At 41.2% G+C, this 19827-nt stretch overlaps 1 protein-coding gene across 1 annotated transcript in view; it reads left to right on the forward strand.

Moving 5' to 3' along the window:
* plxnb1b (plexin b1b) overlaps positions 1-19827 on the forward strand; it is a 184043-nt gene that overhangs the window by 87258 nt on the left and 76958 nt on the right. Inside the window, 1 exon segment of the mRNA XM_028576526.1 lies at positions 9165-9291. The gene's annotated coding sequence lies outside the window, so the exon portion shown is untranslated.

Consider the following 19827-nt stretch of genomic DNA (forward strand, 5'->3'; position numbering starts at 1 on the left):
TTGCCCGCCATTGTATTCAAACCTTCTTCTGTAAATATAACCTATACTTGAAATAATGTACAATACTTGCAATGTCGCCCCCACCGACAACGCATAGTGCATTGGCACGTAACAACAAAAACTGGGACGACGCATTTTGCTACGCATCAACGCATAATGGTGGCCGAAGCGTAGCGATGCGTAGCCTCGCGGACATGTACGCGTACTGATGCGTTGACTCTGTAACGGCCCTTAGTGTGCTTTCAATCACATTTTTATCCTTGTGAGAAACAACCAGCGCAGAATCATCTGCATATAAAAAAAGACTGCATGAACAAGCAGACTTAAGGTCATTTATATATAGCAGAAAGAAAAGTGGACCCAAAACGCTCACTTGAGGTACCCCACAGTCCATTTCTTTTGGTTGAGACATTTTCCCCCCAATGTACACTACTTGCATTCTATTCTCCAGATAGGAGCCCACCCGTTTCAGTGCTAGTTCACTAAAACCCATGGCATTCAATGTATACATTAAAACACAATGGTCGACTGTATCAAAAGCTTTTTGTAGGTCTAACATGACTATGCCACAGAAGTTTCCATTATCTACCTCCTTTTTTGATATAGTCAGTTAGAAACAGTAAACAGTGATTTTAAGTAATTATCAATCTGTTCAAAAATGATCTTTTCAATTATCTTTGACAGACAACCAAGAATTGAGACTATAATTCTAAGTCTATAATTACCAGGGTCTACTTTACTCCCTTTCTTGTATAGTGGAATCACTCTGGCAGTCTTTGAGATCATTGGGAAATTATCCTTGTTCTATTGACCTGTTTACAATATGAGTAATGCTCGGAGTAATGATCTCAGTAGCATCCCTCACAAATCTAGATGGAATGGAATCTAATCCTGTGGCTTTAGAGCCATCAAGCCCTCTCAGCTTCTCAAGAACAAATGCCTGCGACACCTTTTCAAAAAAGAAGCTCCCCACCTGGACACCTAACTTAGAGTAAAAATCATGCACATGACTTTCACCATATTGACTAGTCTGGCCAGGTAACTTTTCCACAAGCTTCCAGGCAACAGATGAGAAATACTTATTAAAGCTATCTGCCACTATCTCCTTCTTTGATGTAATATTATTGCCAAGATCTAGAGTGAGTTTTCATAACTTTCTTGAGTCATTTCTGTATTCAGCCATTTTTTCATTGAAATATGCCTTTTTAGTATTGACCACTAATCTATTAACTTCATTTCTTGCCTTTTTATAATCAGCCCAACTCTGCTCATTCTTGTTTTCTGTGAATTTACCATACTTCCTATTTCTTATCCTAATTGTCTCAAGGAGGTCATCATTTACCCAGCGTTCTATTCTCTGCTTTATTCTAATTTCCGGTAGATAACGGTCGTTAAGGCACCGATACCGTATTAGGTCTCGGTACCCAACCCTATATTTAGGGTGAGAAATATATTTTAAAAATACACATTTCTTTTTACAAAGCAGAATATTTTGTACAGTTTTACAGAGATGCAGCAGAGATGAAACGCTGTGTGCTGAAGTGCAGAGTCTCAGGTTTTTCAACACACATGGCTATGTCAACATATGTGACATTGTCAGGTCATGTGTGTGCACATGCAGACTAGCTCTTCTTTAATTTTAGACAGGCTTTGATTGTAGCTGTTGAGCTGGGAGAACACGCCCGATCAGAGAGGACTCGCTGGTGTGAAGAAGAATTAATGAAGACATTTGGGAATCGAAGCAGCACTTTTTTGTGTGTGTGTGTGTGTGTGTGTGTGTGTGTGTGTGTGTGTGTCTAGTTTACTGCCAGCTTGTGCATCTGTTACCTGACTCCTTCAAAGCCCACAGATCCAGAGGAGTGGCGACCAGCCTGTGAAACCAAATATACTTTTTCTCAAGACACTTTACAGATAGAGTAGGTCTAGATCACACTCTATAATTTACATAGACCCAACAATTCCAGTAATTCCCCCAAGAGCAAGCATTTAGTGCGACAGTGGCAAGGAAAAACTCCCTTTTAGGGAGAAACCTTAGGTGCTGAGGAAAACTTCCTTTTTAGGGAGAAACCTCGGACAGACCCAGGCTCTTAGTAGGCGGTGTCTGATGGTGCCGGTTGGGGGTGTGATGAACAGTGGCAATAATAGTCACAATAAAGATAATGGAACTATGAACTATGTAGTTCATGGCATGGCAGGGCACTGCAGGGCGGTACAGGGTGTAGCAGGGCGTACGTAGTAACACAGCCCTGACACAGCCCCCTGTCAGTATGAGGAGACACATACAATCTAAAGTCACTGACACTGAAGCTGTCACATGCTGAATATAGCCTCAGTGTAAACAAAGTAGTGTAAAAATGGATTGGGGTTTAAAGTCTGTGAATTCACTGTGTAATGTGTATTTACATTTGTGTATTTTTTCTGGCGTCGACATTTGTGTAGCATCAGCCGATGTGATACATGGAGTCTGGCTCTATCTGAGCTGACCAGCTGGGGGGACATAGTAATGACTAGTATTTAGGCTGCTGTCATGCCACTGTGCTGATAACTGTGTGTGGGAGAGACTGTGGAAATAGACTGTCAATCCTTCAATATGACTCCCATAACCACTACAGCACCCTGAACACACACACACACACACACACACACACACACACACACACACACACACACACACACACACACACACACAGACAAGAGGGGGGAAGATAAAGTACAGGGGAGTTGTTGTGGAACTTTAAACAACCAATCCAAATACGCTCTGCCCCTTGAGGGTTTCAGACAAAGAAGACAAACATGGTGTGGGACTGAACCACATCAACACAATGAAGTGCTGCTGCCTGTCACTCACTTTAATTGGGTCTTCCAGATTTGGGACCGTAAGATTCAAAAATCTTTTCATTGGATGCATGCACGTGGATGCATGCATGTGGATTTCACAGGTTTTCCGCAGTTCTGTTTTGTTTTGGATTTTTAAGTCCCATCAGAGACTGATTAAACATAGCCACATTTAAACAGATTGTCTAACCCCCTGTTTATGGAGAAAACAACTGGTAGAAGGACTTTTCTGAATAAAATGCAGTATAGAAATAACAAAAGTTTTTTCAGTTTATTTCGTAGTAATTGAATTTTTTTTATGTTCATACAAAGTTTTACGCATGTTAAGTTGGCTGAAAATTAAAACAGTTGAAAGTGAGAGGACGTTTTTTTTTTGCTGAGTTTACATACTCCCCCTGCCACCATAGACAAGAGCAAACAGATGTGTTTGTTCAGTCTATGGCAGAGTCAGGGTTTGGTTGTGTTTGGTTGCTGAAGTGTCAGCCAGAAACATACAGACAGACACACACAAACAAATACAAATGTGTCTAGTGATTATCCTGGTGCAACCTGCAAGAGTACACTCAGCTGAGTGGCTCTGATCCTGCATGGGTAGAAGGAGTGCATGCTGATGCTACAGTGTGTGAGAGAGACGGAGGGTGTGAGGGAGTGAGTGTTTGTGTGTCAGTTATTCCTCTGTATTGATCTGTTAACAATGAGCTCATCTGTGACACGGTAGGGTGTGTGTGTGTGTGTGTGTGTGTGTGTGTGTGTGTGTCTTTCTGTGTTCTACACTATACATTTTGTTAATGTCAAAACTATTAAGTGAGCACAAAACTAAATAATATTGCATGCCAATTTTTTTGAAAAGATTTTGAGAGCGGAATTGTGATTTTTGTCAAGTCTGAGATCTGCTCTTGTTTCCTCAAGGGGCCTCATGTATAAACGTTGCATACGCACAAAAAGCTTGTGTACGCTGGTTTTCACGCACACAGTGTGATGTACATTCTTGTAGTGAGAATGTGCAGGCCGTCACGCAAACTTTCGAGCAGCCATGTGAATTTGCGTGCTGTCCGCAAAGTCTTGTCTGGCTCTGCAACGTGGCGAATTCTAACTGAAAAGTGCAGAAATTCACCAAACATTACAAAATAGTCTCCACTTCAGTTACTGTCAGACGTCTATGATGTTGACTGTGAAAAAAACATAATTGTATCTGCTGATACTCCATAACAATTTGAACATTTATGTGGATGTTTCACATCTTTCACGCTATTAACTGTTTAATTCGCAGGCTACTTAACTTCTGTTAAAGACGAGGGTGTGAAATTAATGAAAAATCCACTTAGAAAATACTTTCAGTCACCCTCTGTATATAGCTACAGTATATTGTGCGCACCCATCTTATTTCCCACTGATAACAACCATGTATTATACATGTAAATATTTCTGTGCGTAGGTACTATTCAAGTTTTGGGTGTATGCCATCTTCTGGTATGAAAGTCTTCTATACATGAGGCCCCAGCTTTTTTGTCAGATTCTGACTCCTGGAGCAGGTTAAAATATGTTTATCAAAATGTTTTGACGGACGGACACATATTATCTTAATAAATAGTTCAAGTAGCCCATTTTAAACAGCCTAAATGACTTGTCTAAGGGAGCACACAAGAGCAACTTAGTTTCATGCAGGTTTACTGAATGCATCATTTACAGTGACTCACGGACCTTTTTCACAGCAGACATTTTGACTTGTCATAGTAGGAAAAGCACAGCTGAAATTGATAACCTTAAAAATGGCTCAATTCCATCAAGTGTCCCAGTAAGCTATTTCACTGAGTCAGCATGCACAATACCAGGGCCTCTCCTAAGTGGAATGCAGCCATCATTAATGGTTTTGAATACGCCTGTGCTTTTCCTACTATGACATGTCAACATGTCTGCCGTGAAAAAGGTCTATTTAATATACCTTAAGCGTGATTTATGCTTCTGTGTAAAATCTATGCCGTGGTGGCGGCGGAAAGCTGGAGCACTCGGCGGGCACGCCTTTGTTATGGTCAAACTCCATAGCTGCTCCGATACTGAGCAGCGTCTGGCGGTCGTATACAAGTGATGTAGTAACATGGTAGGCCACACTTAGATTAATAAAGGAAAGGAAACATACGCCTGTAGACAAGCAAAAAGAGATCCAGAAAAACAGACGGCCAGCCAGAGACAACGGCGCCATCTTGCCCCTCATTGACATGAAAGCTATACAGTCATTCAAACAACATTTTCACTCTGAGATGGATGGTGTACTAAAAGCAATTAAAAATGTTCAAACCGACATTAAAGAATGCAGCGGCCACATTGCTGAGGCTGAACAATGTGTATCCATGGCAGAGGACAAGATTAACAACAAAACAAAAAAAGTTGTGGGAAAAACTTGAAAAGACTTGGAGGGCGGAAGCCGGCGCAATAACGTCCACATACTGGGTATACCTGAGAGAGAGGCTCCAACCCCTGCTCTTACATGGAGAAATGGACAGCGGACATTCTGAAGATATCCCCCCTTGTTCTGGAGAGGGCTCACCGAATCACAACGGGACACTGCTCCGAGAACATTTTACTGTGAAGTGCCTATACTACAAAGGCAGAGAAAACCTCCTTAGAGCCGCAAGGGCGAAGAAAGAGGTGATGTACAAAAACAGCAGAATAAGATTTCTCCCAAACTTATCAGCAGATGTTTATAAACTGCAAACGCAGTATGACTGCAAGAGAAAGATACTGGGTGACAGGGACTCATGAAACAGATCATCTTCCCCGCCCGACTGCTTTTGACCAACGGGAAGCGCATGGTTGTCTTCAACACACCCGTGGACGCAGATCAGTAAATTAGAGACATGGGGAGCTGTTGCCAGGAAAACAGTTGGAGGAAATGTTAAAAAAAAGCCACAAAAGACTTAGAATGCCTTCTTATGGCATTTTGCACCATACTGCAAAATTAAAGATTTAAGTCATTGGTTAAAGTTTAAAACGGCTACAAAAGGCGTATCTTGTCTTTATGACACAAGTTTTAAGTTAAGTATTTCTGGAAAAGATGTGGATTCATTTGAATTTAGCAAGTAACGTGAACAGGAGTTTTAAGAAAATGCAAAAGAGCGGTTCCTCATTACAGTGTGGACCTGTTTCAAGCAGTAAAAGGAAGATATTGAAGGGTTTAAGGCTGCCCATATGTTCCAATTGGGCATGTTCATGTTTGGGGTTAGGGACATTATATCTCTGTTTATTATGGTACCAACTTTATTCATTAACCTTAATGTCTTCTTGCTTTATCCTCCATGGCAGTCTCAAAACATGATGAAACAGTAAAAAGAGAAGGGTCACAAATATGCAGAGCAAAAAGAAGGGATTTTATCATTTCAGCTTTCATATTGTTAGCCGCTGTAAAAAAATGGCAGATATTTTAATTGAATGTATTTCACGGTACTGTAGAGGCCCAACCACTCTTAATTTGAGTTTTCATATGAGCGTACGGACTACGAAACCCTTTGAGTTGGCAGCTTGTCAGGTAGAAGGTAGGACAGAAAGCGCAAGTCCTGGCTTAAATCTTGAGGCACAGCTCCTCTCAAAACATTAATTATTCTCAGGCTGAAATTTGTGATGTACTACTTCAGTTTGGTCAGTAAGTAACTGCTATGCTACACACACACACACACACACACACACACACACACACACACACACACACACACACACACACACACACACACACACACTGGTAGTTGCAACCAGCAGGAGACTGATGGGGGATGGGAGGGTGTCTATTGTGTTTTTTATGTAGTTCTTATTCCCTTGTTTTGGAACAGAAGGCGTAAGAGGGGGTCACACAGAACAAACCAACCCCTAACACACACACACACACACACGCTCCTGTTTTTCCCAGCCTCCCTTGCCCTGCGACTGGGGGAGGAGGAAATGGATGCAGAATGGGACCACTGGTGCGTTTTGATTGCACCACAACAGTTGGGATGACTCATAAATCAAGCCCATGACCTGTCTATCCCAGCTCCTAATCATCCTCCACACTCCCACCTCCTCTTTACACATCCTCTTGTCTTTACCTTGGTTGGTTGGTATTTTGGTTTGGACTGATTACACTGGGAATTGACTGGGACAGTCATTACATGCAGATGGAGGGGTGAGGTGCACCAGTGGCGTGTGTGTGTGTGTGTGTGTGTGTGTGTGTGTGTGTGTGTGTGTGTGTGTGTGTGTGTGTGTGTGTGTGTGTGTGTGTGTGTGTGTGTGTGTGTGTTTTGGGGGGATGCGTGCGTGTGTATCAGTTTATCAGTGCCTGGGCATCTGTGTAACTAACGTGTAATCTCATTGATCCCATTACCAACAATGTTGAAGCAGTGTCAAATGGGCACTGGGTTGTGGTGCTAAATGTTGGACGGATAGCTTTGCACTTCAGAAGGTACATCACAACATTTTGGGAAACACGCTTATATGAAGATTGATGTCATTTTGTCTTTGTTTGTCCAGTAAAGAGATACTGGGACAATTTCATTCTAGTTAAGAGAAGACCGGAAAAACTGCAAACATCATTCCATCACAAGTGAAAAAAGACTGCATCTGCAAACATGCTAGCATCTCTGTGAAGCTGTAGTCAAGCACAGCTGTTCTTTAATGTGAATGCTAACGTCAGAATGCTAACATGCTCACAACAACAATGCTAACATGCTGATTTTTAGCAGGACACCATGGTTATTATCTTAGACTGGTGTGCTACCATGCTTATATATGGTAGTTAGCATTGCAGTTATTACAATGTATCCTGTGGGGAATACACTGTTGCCAGTTTATTAGGAACACCTAACTAAAACTAATTTCCAGCAATGTAATCCAGCAGTCCAACAATAAATCCTTTATATGAAGGGTAATATATTCTGTTTTTGTTGAAATTGTTTTAGAGAGGTGCTGATTCAATTTATTTTGGAGGAACTGTGTTGCAACATACAGAGATGTTTCTGTTGGCCCACCCTCATGATATAAATGGGGTTAACCGGCAGACTTGACAATTCACTGGCCCTGGAAAAAAAAGAAAAGAGTAATAGAGGTATAAAAAAACAGATCTTCAAGGGTCTGTATGTATGTACTGTAGACAGACTTTATATATTCATGTAAACATTTTGAGGTATTGTCACTTCTGTTCATTACTTTATATTGAATGTTTGCTTATTAGGGCTGGTCCGAATACCATTTTTTGAGCTTTGAAGCTTCGGTAGTAATGAGCATTGAATATTCGAAGCTTCGGAACATATTATTATCTCTAATAAAGGCAGGAATCTCTGTGTCTGTCTGTTTGTTTGCATTTTGATTATTTTGAGAACCTTTCATCCAAATGACTTCACAAGGGAGTGCAGTGTCGTATTTGGTGCAATATAGATAGACAGGCCAGACGCGTTCAGAATTAATAAACTTTTAACCTCTCAAGAATCACCCTCCCGTCAACGGGACACTTTGTGACTGGGGCGTCGCTGTAACCTCGATAAAACTTCCACTCATGAGCGTTTTTATAACTTTAAAGCATTAAATCTTTAAAATATACAGCCATGTACACAACTGTTACAAAGTAACAGAAAATAAAACAATTCAGCCCTAATCTGCGCAGCCGATAGTGCATGCATACCTGTTTTCGTTGTCCTTTCAGCAACAAAGTGGTATTTGGACCAAAACTTGATTTTCATAAATCCCCAAGAGTCCAAGGAAATGTAATATCCAAGCTTCCAAGCAACGGAAAAACGTGAAACAGTTTTCCATTTCCGCACTTGTTATCGTCGCTAGCTTCTCTGCCCAGCTCGCTAAATGCTCGAAGTGGGCGTCATCGTGTACCGACAGTATCTTCTTCTTCTTTGTAGTTTATTGGCGGTTGGCAAACCAACTTAAATGTGCATTACCGCCACCAGCTGGACTGGAGTGTGAACGACAGATAAATGCAGAAAATAAATAAACCAAAAAAAAAATATATATATATATATATGTATACATATTCGAATGTCAAATTTTCAATTCAAATACCAACCCACCAAACAAATATGCGAATATTCGGGTCCAGCCCTACTGCTTATCATTTGTATCTGTAGTAACATTCCATATATAATGTTTTTTTATGGATGAATAGATTTGGTACTTGGTACACACATGTTTTATCCTCTCCCTCATTTAAGTGCAAGATGCTGATTGTATGCTACATAAAAAGATGCCAATGACCTGAAGGGTTTTCACCTGGTGTTACTGCTTCAGTGGTATTTGTACTTCATAGTTGTGACACTGATGGGGAAAATGTTTTGTCTTCCTTTCCTCTGTGTAAATAGCCACATCTCACCATTCAGTGACATCCTCTACTGCCATCGTTGCTCAAACCTGGGGACTCAACTTCTTGTAAATAGCTGTGGCCAGGGAAAAACCTCATCTTGTCATCGGAGGAACACAGTGGATCAGGTCAGAATCTTTTTGTTCAGCTCTTTGTACCAATTACTGAAATATTTGGGATGATATCAGTGAAAGTTGCAGAAATCCTGGCTGCCCCTCCAAACTGTGTGGTGTTGTGTTCCTGGCTGGATGAAAGTAAAGTCCTGGCTGCTGCCTGCCTTTCAAGGTCAGGTCACTCAGACCTCATTTAGATGTGAATGATGTTCCTTTGGGTGAATTCAGAGCAGACGTGTGTGCATATGCTTGTGAGTGTCCGTGTGGTGACCCATGTGCTAGAGCACAATGATAAATGAGACCGTTAGGGTGGAGGTGTAAGACTTGACTGGATTTCTTTACCATCGGACAAATGTACACACACTCACTCAGACGTGAACTTCACACTACTCCTGCATGTGTGTGCTGGTATAATCCGTGGGCTTCAGTACTGATACTAAAACAATGCTTTCAAATATTGTACCTTTCAGTTCCTCAAGTCTTCCTTCTAGTCCCTTTTTTGACTAGAATAAGCAAAAACAAAATCTCAAATACATACATTTTTAATGCTATAACACAAACACTTGGGACCCGTTTCAGGAAGGAGGTTTAACAAAAGTCTAACCCTGAACTCTGAGTTGATTTACTCTGAGATTGAGACACTCTTGAGTTTTCAGTTCAAGAACAGCTGATTTGAGTTGGTTCAATCAACTCAGAGTAGGTTGACTCAGAGTTAAGCGTGTGCACCACCACCATAAAAAGGCAACATGAATGGAGCAATGATACTATGATTTACCATGGCAATAACCACAAACAAATCGGTCGGCGTATGCATATATCTGATGGACTGTGAAGAAAAATGAAATGGCTCAAATAGGTAGTTATCTGGAAATGAAAATACATCTAGTCGGGGCCTCAATATCATCTCCCGATGTATGGTTAACTCCCTCTGAAGCAATACAGCTTCTTCATTAACGGGATTGTCAAAGAAAAGGACATGCCATGTTCGAGAAAAAAAACGTTTTATAGTCAGTTAATAAACCAACCCTGTTTTTTTATTCATGCAGATAACAAAACTGCGCAAAAATGCGCCTGATACAGACTGAATGAATGAATGAATGAGATAATTAAAGAGCGCTGTGTCAGAGGTAGGAGACTGAGAGAAACTCGAGGTTTATTGAAGAAAACCGGCTCCCGACCAGGTTCACAGACTCAGTTACCATAGTAACTGATTCTGAGGTTAAATTACCTCTCTTTCTGAAACGGGCTAGAGTAACCCCTCTTTCTCAGGTTTTATTTACCTCCCTTTCTGAAATGGAAAACCCAGAGATTCCTTCATCTCAGGGTTAACAAACTCAGAGTTTTCACTAAACCTGCTTTCTGAAACGGGCCTCTGAACATAGAATTTAGAATAAAATGATCAAAATTGTTATTTACATCAGGAAAAATCTGCAGAAATAGACAAGACAACCATTGCAGTGCTGTGAGAGGTGAATTAGACAATGAAATAGAAGATTCCACGTTCTCAATAGAGAGCTGCATGTGCAACATGCAACGACAATATACCCATTATGCACAGGATCATTTCACGCAGTGGACTAGATTCACACAGTTTGAAACACAAATTGTATTTGTCAAAGTAAGGGCTGGAGAGAAAAATGTTTTGTTATCTGTACTAAAAGGTTTCATTTTGGCACTAATACTAAACATTTCAATCAATACCCAGCTCCTAGTTTTCTCTACTCTGTTTTACAGGCACAGTCTGGTTAGTACTAAAGAATATAAAGGTTGCATATATTGTAAGCCTCTCAATGTCATCATCTGCCCTACAAAGAGTGTGAAGGCCACCCTGCTCTTTTTCCTCATACCTCTTATTTGTTGAATGCCCAGTTTAAGCAGCCACCACATGGCTGAAAAGATCCACAAAAATATGGCTCAACTTCTACCAAAAACACTGCAAGAACCACCAAACGTTTGAACAATATCACCATGCAACAAGCAGCACACACAGTGACCTTATCGTGTATATATTCAACCATAGCTAAAACAGGCTACCCCACTGTGCTTCTTGGAGGAAAAAAAGTCATGCTCTTTCCAAACGTAGATAAATTCTCAAGACCTTTTTAAACATTTTACATTACAACAGAAATTATTATTATTATTATAGGAGGTGAGGCTGGAGCGAAGAGGGAAATGTTCCCTGTGTGTACATTTGACTCTGAATGCCAAGAGCTTCAGAGATGCTGCACTATTTAAAGGTGCAGTAAGCGATGCTGCGTAAAGATTATTGATATTTGAACTCAGCTGCCAAACAAATACACCCTCCCTTCAGAATCTCTGCCCTCCCAGATTCATGGACGCGCATTCCTGTAGCAATCTGTTAGTGTCACTGCTGACTAAACGAAATATGGCAGAATCGACATTAGCTTACGTTAGGTTGTGGATTAGCAAACTGTCGCTACTGCTGTAAAGCTAACCAGTTGGGAGCAGCCATCACAAACCATAGCAAATTGACGAGGTTAAACTGACCGCTGGTTGGTTGGTTTGTGTACAACAACCATAGCAACGCAAGCTGTAAATCGTAAACCGTAATCCGTAAACAGCCAAGAGGCCGTAAACTGTCACAAACTTCAGTAAAAACCCAGATTTAGACAGATTCTGAATGTGCTGTATACAGGTCCTAAGAATGCTTCTAAAACCTGAGTAATAGTGGCGTATCACACATGTCTAAATAAGAAAATGCTACTCACTTATTGAGCTGTGAAGGAGGGGCCAGCTTTGAACACTGTTTAAAAACACCAACTGACAAATCCTGCAAAGAATACCTTTTAAAGGAACACGCCGACTTATTGGGAATTTAGCTTATTCACCGTAACCCCCAGAGTAAGACAAGTCGATACATACCCTTCTCATCTCCGTGCGTGCTGTAACGCTGCCTGACGGCTCCAGCATTAGCTTAGCCCAGCACAGATCCTGCAGGTAACTGGTTCCAACTAGCCTACTGCTCCCAAAAGTGACAAAATAACGCCAACATGTTCCTATTTACATGTTGTAATTTGTATAGTCACAGCGTGTACAAAAAACAACGTAACATGAGACACAGCCATCTTCTAACAGTAAACAAACCGGGAACTATATTCTCAGACAGGCTTGCTGCGAGCATATCCCTCCACCCAAGTACTATATTGTCCTGCCTGAGAATATAGTTCCCGGTTTGTTTACAGTTAGAAGACGGCTGTGTCTCATGTTACGTTGTTTTTTGTACACGCTGTGACTCTATAAATCACAACATGTAAATAGGAATATGTTGGCGTTATTTTGTCACTTATTCGGAGCAGTAGAATTACTGGAACCAGTCACCTGCATGTTCTGTACTGGCCTAATGCCGCTGGAGCCGTCAGACAGCATTACAGCACGCACAGAGATGAGAAGGGTATGTATCGACTTGTCTAACTCTGGGAGTTACAGTGAATAAGCTAAATTCCCAATAAGTCGGCGTGTTCCTTTATAAAGTCAGAAGTTATTGCAAACCTTTTTAGTCATGTCTAAGTTAGGAAAATTTCAAGGCACCCCAACACGTAAATTAAATGCATTTTCATTACTGGAAAAACTAACATCAATTAAATAATATAAGGCGGTTGGTCTGCTTTAGGTGGCAGTAGCCCAGTTATGTAACTTGGCTTGGGAACTGGAGGGTGGCCAGTTCAAGTCCAGCACGGATCAGTCTGTACAGATTATGGACTGGTAGCTGCCTGTTAACCTTCTGGGCACTTCTGAGGTGCACTTGAGCAAGGCACCAAACCCCAAACTGCTCTGGGGGTCTGTTAATGCAGCCTGGTATCAATCTGACATCTGTACACAACAATTAATGCCTACCTCTAGGCCTTGTGTGTGTAAAGAAAAATTACAACAGTGCAAATATGTAATTAATAATGTTCTTCTCTTTGCTTTCACACCACAAAAGGGCCACACCGGGACCACCTTTTTAAGCAGCCTGGTTATTCTGATTGACAGCTAAACGAACAGAACGAAATAGGCTAACACACGCAGTTTGTTTAAACTGCACCAAAAAGGTTAGGTGTGAAGGCACGTGTTAAAAATGATAGGGAAATCATTTAGAAGTGTATTAATTCAGAGACCGATTGGGGAGAATATAATGGGGGAACATCAGAGACTTAGCCTCATGAGACTCCTCTTGATCTCGCAAGCTCCAGTTTTCTACTCGCAGATCAGTCTGGCATCTTGAGATAGAGAAGATTTGGAGCCGTTCGCCAACCGACCGACCAATCAGCGTTGTTTTTGAGGCGGGTTTAGGTGTGACGCAACGAGAAGCAACTGTTAGTCTAAACAACATGGCAGCTTCCGCGGATGAGATGAGTGTAGCTATCGCGCAAGTTTTATCCGAATTAGAAAGTATTCCTTCATTGAAAGAAGAGCAAAAAACGGCACTGGAGGCTTTTCTCGGAGGAAAAGATGTTTCTGCTCTTCTCCCGACTGGTTTCGGCAAGAGTTTGATCTGATTGGTTGATTTGTCCCGTCTATCACCAACCTAGGTAATTAAGTAGTTTAAGTAGGCTTAATGGTAAAGAATAAATATTTCAAAATTATGCAAACACGTGCCACTCTCTTCTTTATCCAATCAGCTAACCAGTATTTTCGCCCCTTCCCAAAAGTTCTCCAACGGAAAGTTCCCAGATGGATATGCCGAGCAAAGGCGAAGTAATCCTTCTGGCGGAGGTTATCAGAGACTAGTGTTCAGGAAAGACACACAGCTCTCTGACCGTATGAGGGAGACTGACAGACGTGTGGCTTAAAGGATGGGTGATGAAGAGGAGGCGTTACTCCTCTCTCGTCCTCTTATCATTCCCTCCTTTCCTCTGCATCTCTAATGCACGTGTCCTTCAGCACATTGTAAACCTTACTTGTAAAACAGGCGAGGTGAGAGAGACAGTGATATCTTCTATCATCTATCTTGTAAAAAATATTCACACGTGATCTGAATTTGAAGTCACAAAAAGACAAAAAACACAAGAGCTTGTAAAAAAAATCTGAACTTGTAAATTGAAATTTGCACTTGTAGAAAAAATATTCACAAATGTGTAGATTGATATTTGCATGAACACAATGACAGCTGCAAACTTGTAACATTAACGTACTGTAACATTACTACTAACGTTGGCAGCTTAATGTATATTTACCAGATCACACATCTAACGCTAAAATCGTCTGCAGTGAGGACGATGTTTAAAAACAACAACCGTATACCACAACACATGTAACGTTAGCTAGGTTATAACTGATTTGCCAGTGGTTAAACCAAAGAGCATAGCTAGAAATACCGGTAACTTCACCGCTGTTAGCTAGCTAAGGTTAGCTAAAACTAGCTTAAAAGCACGTCAAATTACGATGCAAATAAACGTTATAATCCACGGTAAAAAAATCATCACTGACTGCAAAATTAACCACACATACATAAACAGGTTGCGTATATGTTAAACAAGTATAGCAAAAAGACTAATGTTGAACTTACATTTGGGTCTCACTGTCGCGTATTCGGCCGCCATTATCGAAAGTTTTTCACCTTTTGTTAGCTCCGCCCCTTCCACAACGTAGCCAAGATGGCGACAGTTGAGTGTGGAAAGTGTCCATTGATCCACACTCAACTTTTTCACCGTTATGAGTGCACCATCCGGGTACTTGTAGTGCACTGCATTTACCACACTTCGACGAGTGACATTTTGAGTGTACTCAAATAGTTAGTATAAGTACAGAAGTGCGCGATTTGAGACACACCATAAGTCCACAGGTACAAATTAGTTTAGCACCAAATGTATTGCAACAAGTGTTGCAAAAGTCGAGGCACAGATTCGCCACTTTGTGATGCGAGAGAGCGCATACAGGGACAGATTCGAGAGGTTGTAATCACTGAATTGTGGTTGTGATGGAAAATGAACCTGAGTAAAAAAAAAAAAAATACACGAGTAAATGTTGCATTACAAGTTTGCAGCTGTCATTGTGTTCATGCAAATATCAATCTACACATTTGTGAATATTTTTTCTACAAGCTCTAGTGTTTTATTTTTGTTGTGCAAGTGCAAATTTTAATTTTACAAGTGCAAATTTTAATTTTACAAGTGCAAATTTTAACATACAAATTCAAATTTTTTGTTATGCAAGTTCCCACATTGTATTCTACAAGCTCTCACGTTTTGCACCATATTTACCTTCATAGAGAACTTACCTATTTTTCATTTTTAATTTACATCTCTATGTCAGTTCTGTCAGACCAGCATGCTTTGCTCCAGCCGGCAGCGTCGTCATACGGGTGCGCTCACCAAGGGTGGCCCAAACCACGATGGCAAGTCTACCTTCAGGGTGGTCTACTGTGGCAGAGCAGGTTTGTTGTGAGAGATTACTTATAGCATCAGACAGTGTCATGGTTCTTAGCCTGTATTGCACTGAAAGGTAACTCGCTGCAGTTGTCATGTTGTTACATTAGATTATGTGAAACATGGTGTGACACACACACACACACACACACACACACACACACACACACACACACACACACACTCTCTCTCTCTCTCTCTCTCTCTCTCTCTCTCTCTCTCTCTCTCTCTCTCTCTCACACACACACACACACAGTCTTCCGTCCCTGATGACATATCCAGAAATATTAGCCACATTTGCATTGTAAGCAGCTCTTAAAATCCCTCTCCTGAGCTCCATAATTGGCTGTTGGACTGTTTACTTCACCCAGCCTGCAGGACTAAAGCTGGGGTAAAGCAGCAGCAGCAGACAAGGGTTTGTCCAAGAGAAATCAATGACATTTAACAAAGCCTGATGAAGTGAGGTGGCCAGCTGTGGAGGTCAACAGGAATGTTTAATATAGAGATTGTCCCCAAGTCGTGCCCTAAGTGGATGTTTGATGGACGTTGGTTTGTTTAATGAAAAAAAAAAACGTTTGAATGATTGTAAGCAGCTTCTTGTGTATTTTCTAGAAGATGCAAAAGTATTGCTTGTTAAAGGTGAAGTAAGCGATGCTGCAAGAAGATCATTGAACTCAACTTCCAAACAAATACAACATCCTGCTCCTTTTCTGATTATACAGTTTTTATTTTTAATTTGTATTCTTCAGTCCTTTTCCTCTTTTGCTGTTTCTCTGCAAACTCTTCTTGTTGATAACTCCTGACCCCGGCCGCTGCCTCCCCCCGCCCCCATCGCTTGCTTTCACGCACCGCCTACGCTGATTGGCTGGAATAGTGTTGTTTGGCTCGAGCGCACCATTCCATTTGTTTTGCATTTACACAACCAGGGCGGTGTAGGAACACCAGATATTTTCAGCGCACACAGAAAATGGAGAGCTGAGTGACCGTGAGGAGATATTTGCTGAATTTGACAAAAAGTGTATTGGATTAACATCGCTTACTACACCTTTAACGGCTATCGAAGGGTTTCATCGTGACCGTATCATATTTCTTTGTTCAGCCTTCTGGGAAACAGACTTTTAGAGAGAATCAGTGGCAAGAGCAAGTAGTTATTTTTTTGATGAACAGATTTGTTCACAAATAATTGGGTATAGTTGGTTTAACCCTCCAGGGATTCCGACTGTGTGAGTGCCTGATTCCATGTTTGTCAAGGTTATCAACCTAGTATGTACAGTATCATCCCATCATCTAACTCACAGCTGTGGGAACGCCCGGGGCTCTTTATGGTTGCAAGGCTTGTCAATACTGTGGAGTGGCTGGCAGCTCTTCTGGTTTCCAACTTCTTTAGGATAATGATTTTTTTATTCTGATTGTGTTGTTGGAGAAGCTCATTTAGTTTTTACTGCACGCACTTTTGCAGTCTGGTGAAAAGTGCCCCAGCAGTGGCCCTCAAACTGTTTTACGACTTCATGCTCACCTTTTATATGTTATGCAATAAGCCTGGCTCCATAAACAACACACACCCTAATGTTTAATTAAGGCAACACTATGGAAAAGCAGCATGGGACCACAAAGAGGCTCTTTGTGTAGCTGTGTGTTTTATACACATGCCGCATTCAGAGAGGACCAGACAACACAGCAGTCACACTAACATTTACCCTTCACTCTCTCTGCACTGCCCTTGTTATTGCCCAAGCAGGCACAGAAAGGAGCCTGTGTGTGTGTGTCGGTGTGTGTGTGTGTGTGCTCCCCAAGAGCATGCTATCCATGCTTTTCAAAATCACCTCTATTCCTTACTTCAGAAACACTGCCTTTAATATTATCCTCAAGTTGTAGAAGTTAACACTTCAACAGCTGCTCAGAAAAAGAGCAGTGTTGTAAGAAAAGAGGATTATGGGACTGGTTTCTAGAGAGAAATAGAGAGTGGGTTTATTGTGTGCATAAGTGTTTGTAGGTGAGTACCATGTAAGTAGGTTCAATGTTTCAATGAGGAGGCTAATTCTTTACTGAGCTCTGTCTCATATCAGCACAGCTCATTGTTTCCAGATCCTGAAAGTTTTTCTTTATCATGTCTGTGCACATATTTACACATTTCTTCCGACAAGCTAGTGTCCTCCATTTTGATTTATTAGCTTAGTTTACTGATGGTCTGTAGGGCAAATTCCACATAGGCCTAAGGGTGCTACACCAACCAGACAGCCAACCGTCGGCAGAAAAGCCAGTCAAAATGATCAGTCGCATCCCCGAGTTGGTCCAAAAAGTGCCTCAGAACACACCAAAGAGACAAGACGTAATACGTCTCCATAACAGCAGGCGGCGCTAATCTGTATTGTTGCCCAAAAAATTTAAACCGGCAGCTGATTGGACGAACGCGTCATGTGGGTTTGTTTTCTCGGAAATTCAAAGACAGACTGTCATGGTGACTTGTTCAGAATACAATATCATATTGTACTAAAATAGTTCACTGAAACATGTTTCTGAAAACATTTTAAGCGAGAAAAAGGCCATGCAGTTGCTGAATCAGTCTTCATTTCAGATCAACAAAGGTCAGTTTAAAAGATTTTCGTCAGATTTTGAGAGACTCTAGTCACGCTCATTCCGACAGCCCCTCAGACGGACGACCGCGTGGCACACACCGAACAGACTTGAGTCACCAACCTCGCCAGACTGTCCAACGGCCACTTATCGGTCCAGTGTGTAGCTGCCTTTAGTAAGCGTTCTCACATGTTCGCGGGCTGGAAGTCCTCCACGGTAATCAAAGTTGACAGTCCCAAAATGACAAATTGTGTTTATGTTAGGGGTGCACCGATCCGATATTAGGATTGGATATCCGATATTGAAAACACATTCAAGAACCGAGAAGAAAGTTAGCTAGAGGATGAAGAAAGACCTGAGATACACCAGAACAACTGTCTGTTGTTCCGAAGTTTTTTGTTTCTAAAAAATCGGACATAATTTAGCCACTGTTGTTGCCCGTCGCTCTAACGTTACCGTAACGTTACTCGGCCGTGCTAACGTTATCGTGCTAACGTTACTGTGCTAACGTTAAAGACATGTCACTTCAAGCGTGCAGCGGAGCAACGTTATGAACGCAATCCACCTACGGTCCCGCTACAGACCGTTGAGAAAGACGGGTTCAGAGCAATGATTAAAACACTGGATTTAAGATGTCTTGCCTCGCTGAAATATGTCCGCCAACCTACTAACATTATTCAAACAGCAACAGCGGAGCTATGTTCAGTCGCCCACTACAACCACACTACAACCTAACTTACCTCTGGCCAAGGTAGTGTTTATACAACTAGCTAGCTTACAACTGTTTTGTTTTGAAAGGGAAACAATGTTAAAGTTGCTTGTATGTGTGGGCTATTCATTCGATTTGAGTTTATTTTACTACTGTTAAGCAATACTAAAAGATGTGTTCGTTTGATTTCTGAGGAGGAAGGAGAGGATTGGTTCCAATTGAAAGTTAAGCAAAAGGTTTAATAAAACAGCATGATGAAAACGACATGACAAAAACAAATGATACACTGCAGCTGACAGTGGACTGAAATGACATGCCTCATCTTTAGGAATTACATCAATCAATCCTGAATCATTCTCAGGTTCGAAATTATATTCCTTTGGAATTGTGGGTGTTTCCTTGAATGGAAACTGTCCCAGGTTAAAGACACACCCCTGATTTCAGATTTACTCAGTTCCCAGACAAAGGTTGTTTATCATGGTAGTGCCAATTCTATTCAAGTTTACAGAGATACACATTTTCTTTGTTCTAATCAAGTCTGGCCTAGCATGGAGTGGCTCCCCAAAAAGCAGAGACAACCGTTACCTTTCCTGAGGGGACAATGAGTCTCCTTCAGTATGCTAAATGACAGATATGACCTGATGATTCTTTAGAAGCTTGAGAAGGTGTGAGCCAGACAAATGCTAATTAAGTGTGGTGTGATGCAATCGGTATTGATTCAGTGTTCTTTTCTAGCTACAGTGTTCATTTAACTAAATGTATATTTTTTATCACACATCACCAATGGTTTAACTTTTTACAACCTAACACTACTTTGCACAATAAAAATAGTTTAGCTTCTGTAACTGTTTCATGGATTCTCCTTCATATAAAGTTATAACTTATTGTATAATGTCTTGG

The sequence above is a fragment of the Perca flavescens genome, chromosome 4 (genome assembly GCF_004354835.1).
Source record: "Perca flavescens isolate YP-PL-M2 chromosome 4, PFLA_1.0, whole genome shotgun sequence".
Lineage (NCBI taxonomy): Eukaryota > Metazoa > Chordata > Actinopteri > Perciformes > Percidae > Perca > Perca flavescens.